Source organism: Daucus carota, chromosome 1 (genome assembly GCF_001625215.2).
Source record: "Daucus carota subsp. sativus chromosome 1, DH1 v3.0, whole genome shotgun sequence".
Classification (NCBI taxonomy): domain Eukaryota; kingdom Viridiplantae; phylum Streptophyta; class Magnoliopsida; order Apiales; family Apiaceae; genus Daucus; species Daucus carota.
Window position 1 is genome coordinate 9,507,719 of NC_030381.2, and position 8,155 is coordinate 9,515,873.

Below are 8,155 nucleotides of genomic sequence, written 5' to 3' on the forward strand. Positions count from 1 at the left end.
ACCTTCGAAGTGAATATTACGAAGTGTTTTATTTTACAACTTCGTTTCAAGATAACCCCTCTTTAAATATAAATATCGTTTTGCACGAGAGAGTGAGTTCTTGACTATCTTTAACAATTGCACTATGATATAGAGTTTTGGGCCACAATAATCCGCGACAATATCCGCGCTATAATATGTGTATATAGTTGATTTTAGAAATACCGAGCGAATCTCGCGTGGGACAAGCTACGGGTATTTTGTGGTGTGTGAACAAAGTGTTGGTGATATATATAAATATACGTATAGATCAACTCACTAAGGTGAGGACCACCACCAAACTCGTTTAAGCAAATATTCTCACGAAAGCTCAGCACGTATGAGAATCTTCACGTCAACAAGATAGGGTATAACACACACGCACACGTAGGTATATTATAGATAATACGAGCGGCCAACTCTTGTGCTTTGTATTGTTAAAGAAAAAGAGAGCTTTGAGATGAAGAGAAATTTGGCTTGATAGCTCTTTTAATTTCGGTCGGTTAAGACTCGGATAAGACGAAGCTAAAGAAACCACTTACACGATTTTCGTAAAAAGTTCGCCGGAAAAATTCGCCGGAGGTTCGGTAGGAATTTGGCTTATGGACGAACTTCGGACAGCCCTTCGGGAGGTCGGAAAGAGTGGTTTTGGTGCAAGCAAAGTGGTACGGGGCTTGGTTGGGTGAAGCAAAGCCTCGGTGTTTAAAACCTCGAGAATATACGAATATACCGAGCGGGACGGAGGTTTTAAAGATGAAGTAGATGAAAAATGTGTTTGTATAAATTTGGAGAGAGCTTCTACTTGCAAAATCTCATCACTTTCTTGCTTGTTAGCTTATGAGAAATGAATGGGGGAAGTCTTGTATTTATAGGCAAAATTGGTGGAAGCATTTGAATTTAAAATGATTAAATTCAAACTAAAAACATATTGGCCCCACTTGCCCATGCTTGTCATTCTTGTCCCCCATGCTTGCCAATGCATTAAGTACACTAGTTGACCTGCATTTATTGGCACACATCTCAATGCTCCATGCTTGTGGATAAGGTGGCACGCATTTCGAGAAACCGATTAAATTCCGTTACACTAAATATTACGAGATTTCGAACGTGCTCAATAAATTCCGGAAAAAATATGATAATTCTTAGAATATTGGAAAATGGTATTCTGCCAAGTTTGGTAATTTTTGGTCAACTCTAGCTTGGTCAAACGTTCGGTGGAAGATCGGGACGACAGATAGAAAAACGCTCCCGAACGAAAGTCCTCGAAAAATTACGAAACTTTAACCATGCACTAAGAAAAATATATAACTGGCTAATCTCAAGTTTCAAGTCATTTGGACAAGTGGAAGTATTTTATTTGCAATTAAAACGATTAAAACGTTTTTCGGGTCCAAATAACGAGCGAAAATTCTTTTGAGATTTAGACGAGAGTTTTTGACCAAAGTTAAGATTTGATTAAATACTTAAAATATACTCCCTTAAATATAAAATACTTTTGAGGATGGGAAATTTTTTTTGAGTATTTAAATTGATTTTATTAACGAATACCGATATTTGAAAAACTGATATAGTTCGTCTTTTAGTCAAATCACGTAGACTCTTTGACGAATGTTTTTATCCCAAAATACTTATAAAAATATTGTTCATGATAAATCATGATTTTGATAAGTTGAAAGAGCTTTCTAAGTATCGGAAATATTTTTCTTTGAAAAATAATGAATTTGAGAGACCGAGAAAAATATCCCAAAATAAGATAAAATCTGATATTAATATTTTTGAGATAAATATTAATATGGAGAATATAAATCCTTCTAGAGAAAAATAAAACCTTAGAAAAATGAAGGATCTATAATTTTTGAAAGATTTAAAATAATTTATTCCGAAAGATAAAAAATTGTTTGAATATGGAATAAATTACCTTAAATATATTTTGAAAATAATGTTACATGAGATATTTAAAGAATATCATATGTAGATGATATTTCATCCTTGCTCATGTATTTTTGATGTTACAATAGTAAGAGTGAGGCAATTGATAAAAATTCCTCATGACTATTGCGTAATAAAAATTCTTTTTGAAAAACAAATGTATTTTGGTAAAAAGGTATTTTAGAAATACTTGCTAAACATGACTATCCACCTTTGATTAATCAATTATATTAATGACCTATTGGGAGGATTACTAAATGAATTTAAATTTAATGTTTGTCACAAATACCAAAACAAATAAATAAATAATTGTTTATCGAAGATATCCTTTCAGAATACTCTCTTGACAAATTATATGGTATTCTTAAAACATATGAGCTTGAAATACAGCAAGATGAAGAACTGGAAAAGAACTCCAAAAGGGAGAAAACTGTGGCTCTTGTGGCAGAAAAGGAAGAGGAAGATGAGAAGACATTAAAGTCTGTGATTGCTGGAAAGACCTCAAGCAGCTCTGCTTGTGATGGAAAGAAGGATGATGGAAAGAAGAAAGGAAAAGTCATTGAGGAAGATGAAGAACCTTCAGCTCAAGATGAGCTAGATGATCTTGATGAACATCTAGCATTTCTTGCCAGAAAATTCTCCAAACTCAAATTCAAAAGAAATGCTGTCAGCTCTAGACCATTCAACAGAGGAAATCAATCTAAACCATCTGGTATGGTTGATAGATCAAAATTTAAATGCTTCAATTGTGGTCTACCTGGACATTTCTCTAATGAGTGTAGAAGACCTTCTGCTGAAAAGAAAGGATCCTCCTCAGAGAATGTAGACTACAGAAGAAAATATTTTGATCTACTCAAGCAAAGCAAGGAAAAGGCATTCATAACTGAGGATGGTGACTGGGCTGCTGATGAAGGTGATTCTGACACTGAGGAGCATGTCAATCTTGCCTTGATGGCAATTGGAGATGATGCTGATTCTTCCACCACCAGCAATGGACAGGTAAAAACAACCAACACAGCTGATCTCACTAAATCTGAATGTAAACAAATCATTGATGACATGTCTAATGAAATCTATAACCTTAGAGTCTCTCTTAAATCTCTAACAAAAGAAAATGTTAGAATTAAAGGGACTAATGATTTGCTTGCTGAGAGAAATGGAAAGCTTGAAACTGAATTAATCCAAATGGATAAATTCAAAAAAGCTTCTGAGCTTGCCAAGGATGAGTTGTTGGCTGTTCTAAAAAGAGAAGAGATTCTCAAAAAGCAATTGGAAAGGGAACAAGAGATTATTGCTAAATGGAAGGACTCTAGGAATGTTCTTGAGAACATGTGCTCCACACAAGTTCTTGAGGAAACTTGTAAAAGTGCCTGGAGAAAGAACAAAAAAATGTTGGATGAATCTGATTTCTTAGTGGATAGTGATCATCCATTGATAGATTCTCAATCAATGGATGAAAGCTATCCATCAAAGAATCAAACAGCAGTTGATGAAAACAAACTCAAAAAGTTGGATAAAAAATATGGGCCCATCAATAAGAACTTTGTGAAGGAATCTGGTAGTTCCAAGAAATTTGAAAAAGAAGGAATTGGTCATGGTGAAGAAAGAATGGAAGTTGGAAAAGGGAAGAAGAAGAGTTCTAGGAATGGCAAAGTTGGGATCAACAAAAAGAATGATTACACTCCTGACAAACATGCTGTCAGAAAAACCTGTTCCAAATGTGGTAGTGTTAATCATCTTGCTGTTAATTGCAAAAATGCTCTATCTGATCATTGCATGTCTAATTCTATGATGAACTCTCACATGTCATACATGCCTATGTTTCCCCCTACCCCCATTCAATATGCTAATATGCCTTTCATGCATAATCCATTCTTTAATGCTTTTAACATGTCTGCCATGCCCAATTATCATGATAGTATGAATCATGCTTATTCAAATCAATTTTCAGTGAACCCTACTAATGTTGGTTCCTCTAACTCTGCTGTGATGCCTAAAGTTAAGAAGATTATCTCTGAGGATGAAGTTGTTTCTAAACCTTCTAAATTCAAAGAGAATAATTCTTCTAAACCTAAGGTTGTGTCTAACAAAACTGGACCCAAGACTGCTTGGGTACCAAAATCAACTTAAATTGTCTTGAATCTGTGCAGGGAGGTAGAAAGAATCTGTGGTATCTTGATAGTGGATGCTCAAGACACATGACTGGAGATTCTACCCTGCTCAGCAATTTTGAGGAGAGAGCTGGCCCAAGTATAACCTTTGGAGATGACAGCAAAAGATTCACCTTGGGATATGGCATAATTTCAAAAGGGAATGTCATCATTGACAATGTTGCACTAGTGAAAGGGCTTAAGCACAATCTGCTTAGCATCAGTCAACTATGTGACAGAGGACATCAAGTTTGGTTCTCAACAGAAGCCTGTGTTATCTCTGATAAGAAAGATAACAAAGTGGTTTTAACTGGAAATAGAAAAGGGAATGTCTACATAGCTGATTTCAACTCAACAAGTGTAGATTCTCTTACTTGCTTATTCAGCAAAGCAAGCTTGGATGAGAGTTGGCTGTGGCATAAGAAATTATCTCATTTAAACTTCAAAGCTATGAATGATCTTGTGAGAAAAGATCTTGTTAGAGGACTGCCAAAATTGGAATTTTCCAAGGATGGTCTGTGTGATGCTTGCCAAATTGGAAAGCAAGGAAAGTCCTCTTTCAAAAGCAAACTAAAATCATCAATTGATAGACCTCTACAGCTTCTATATATGGACTTGTTTGGACCAGTCAACATAATGTCCATTTCAAAGAAGAAGTACTGTCTGGTGATTGTGGATGATTTTACAAGATTTACTTGGACTTATTTTCTTCACTCCAAGGATGAAGCAAGTGAAATCATCATCAATCATATCAAGATAGTTGACAACATTGATCCAGGAAGAAAAGTTTCAAGGATCAGAAGTGATAATGGGACTGAGTTCAAAAACTCTGTAATGAAAAGTTTCTGTGAAGATAAAGGAATTCACCATGAGTTCTCTGCTGCAAGAACTCCTCAACAAAATGGTGTAGTTGAAAGAAAGAACAGAACTCTTATTGAAGCTGCTAGAACAATGCTTGAAGAATCAAAGTTGCCTACTTATTTTTGGGCTGAAGCTGTTAACACAGCATGTTATACTCAAAATATCTCTTTGATCAATCAAGCACAAGGATTGACTCCCTATCAATTGTTCAAAGGGAAGAAGCCAACATTAAACTTTCTGCATGTCTTTGGATGCAAATGTTTTGTGTTAAGAAATCAAGGTGAAAATCTTGGTAAATGAAAGGATATCTTCGATATATAATTATTTATATATTTGTTTCGGTATTTGTGACAAACATTAAAATTAGATTCACCTAGTAATCCTCCCAAATAGGTCATTAATTTATTTGATTAATTAAAAGTGGAAAGTTATTTTTGGCAAGTAATTTTTAATCTCTAAATCTTCCTTCACATCAAAATACATTTATTTTAAAGGAAATTTTTCTGATTACGCAATAGTGGCGCTGAGACATATCGTGAGTCTACGATTATCTCTTTCTTGCTACTGCAACATTAAAATACATGAAGCTCGAAAAAGGACTATCAATATTTGGTATTCTTTAGAGTACTCATGTTACATTATTTACAAATTTATATTTAAAGTAATTTATTCCATATTTAAACATTTTATTATCTCTCGGAATAAATTAGTTTAAATCTTTCAAAAATTATCAAATCCTTCATTCCTCAAGATTTATTTTATCTAAGGAAGGATTTATTTTCTCCATATTAATATTTGTCTTTAAAAATATTAATATCAGTTTTATACCTCTTCTGGAATATTTTCTCCCGGTCTCTCAAATTCATTATTTTTCGGAGAAAAATATTCGCAATACTTAGAAAGCTCTTTCAACGCATCAAATTCATGATTTATCATGAACAATATTTTTCTAAGTATTTTGGTATCAAAACCTTCGTCAAGTATCCTTTTGTATTTTTCAAAAGACGAAGTGTTTCGGTTTTTCGTAAAATGGCTTTTATCTTAGAAAATCGGTTTAAATACCTTAAGATTATTCCCGTCCCTCAAAAGTATTTTATATTTATGGGAATATATTTTAAGTATTTATTCAAGTTTTAAGTTTGGCCATAATCCCTCTCTGATAATTTCTAAAGAATTATCGTATTTTATTCGAAACCCGAAAACGTGATTTATCATTTTAAATTCAAATAAAATACTTCCACTTGCCAAAATGACTTGAAACTTGAGATTAGCCAATTAAATATTATTCTTAGTGCATGGTTAAATTTTCGTAATTTTCCGAGAACTTTCATTTCAGAGCGTTTTCTGTCTGCCGACCCGATCACTCGCTGAACGTTTGACCAAGCTAGGGTTGACCAAAAATTACCAAAATTTCCAGAATGCCATTTTCTAATATTCTAAGATTTATCATATTTTTTCCGTAATTTATTTCGCTCGTTCGAAATATCGCGTTTTTAATGTAACGGTTTTTATCGGTATCTCGTAAAGCGTGTCTGTCTTCTAGTGCATTAAATGCCCTGAACTTTTAGTCCAAGATGCTGGTCAAGAACACCTTTTTAGGTGTGGGGGACAAGGGGATAAAGTTGAGTAGTGGCCAAGGTATGGTTAATTACCATTTGCATTTTTACTTCTATTTTTCTTACATTTACCCCACCCATTCTTGCCTATAAATACACCCCTCCACCCATTCATTTTTCCGAAGCTAATAGCCAAATATATGCTGAGATTTTAGAGAAGAAATACTCTCCCAAAGTTTATTCAAGTGCCCACTTCTTCTACTTCATCTTTAAAACCTTCGATTCTTCATATATTCCAATATATACAAGGTTTTAAACCCCGAAGCTTCGTTCCACCCAACCAAGCTCCGCTCATCTTAGCATTTTCATAAACCACTCTTTTCTACCTCCCGAAGGGCTGCCCAAATTCGTTCGTGTGCTTAAAGTCGTATCGAACCTCCGACGAATTTCTCCGGCGAACTTTCGTGCATTAATCGTGTAAGTGGTTTCTTTTAGCTTCAATTATCCGAGTCTTAATCGACCATTTTCAAAGGGCTTTTTAAACAAATTTCTCTTCATCTTAAGCTCTCTTGATTTCAAAATACTCGAGTTGGCCACTCGTTTTTATCGGGAATATTGTGCACTAACCTTACTTGCTCACTAACTCATAATTTGTGCTCTCATTCCCATCACTCTCATACCCTTCTTGTTTTAGTGAGAAACCCATTTTTCAGCCCTGTGCTCGGTGGGGATATCATTAAGATAAGATACGTGGTATTATGTGTTTAGTTTCCGAACGTGTGTGACGGGAGTGATTTTACTTGTTTCGGTGGTAAACCCCGTTTGGGCCTTTTCGCTATAGCGGGGTGTTATCCGAACAAGCTACTTGGTTCGATTGCGTTCGTGAGAGTGTGTGAGATACATCTTGCTCGACTTCGACTCCGTCTTTTCAAACTCACTCATCACTCGATCTTATTAAAATCAACAACTTATATTTCTCCGCGCGATATAATTTGTTAAAATTGAACCAACGACTTAACCACCATACTAAAACGTTATAATCGACTAATTTCAACGTGGTTAAAATTGGACTAAAACTTGCGGAACCAAAACTTTTATAAAACAAGGATATATTTGTTTGTGGATATTGTGTTCTAACTTTTGCAGTGAGGTGAAGTGAAGTGAGGTGATCTTCGTTCTAAGACCCAAGTCTTTGACGTATTGACGGGGAGTTGATAGTCATCGCACCGTGAAGAAGAGGAAAGACCCAAGACCTAATACCTAAGATCCAAGACCGGCGAAAGGTTTAGAAGTACAAAGACCACTGGAGGTGCAACGACTTTGAGGAAGTAACAAGGATAGTTACGTTCCAAGACAAGTCTTGTTATTTACATTTATAGTGAGGAGGTAACGAAGAGTTACGCTCCAAGATATATATTTGTAAAGGCTTCTCCGCCTACTGTAAAGGAGTTCTTTATAGTAGAGAAAATCTCGAGTCCGGGGAGGAGCTCGGGGACTGGACTAGGGGTGAGTGGACTCCAAGGGTTGAGTTAGCCACCGCGAACCAGGATAAAATCGCTCGTGTGATATTTTCCATTTCTTTTCTTACACTTCCGCACGTAACTGCCAATCCTCTCGATACAAGTTCTAAAGAAGGGGTGA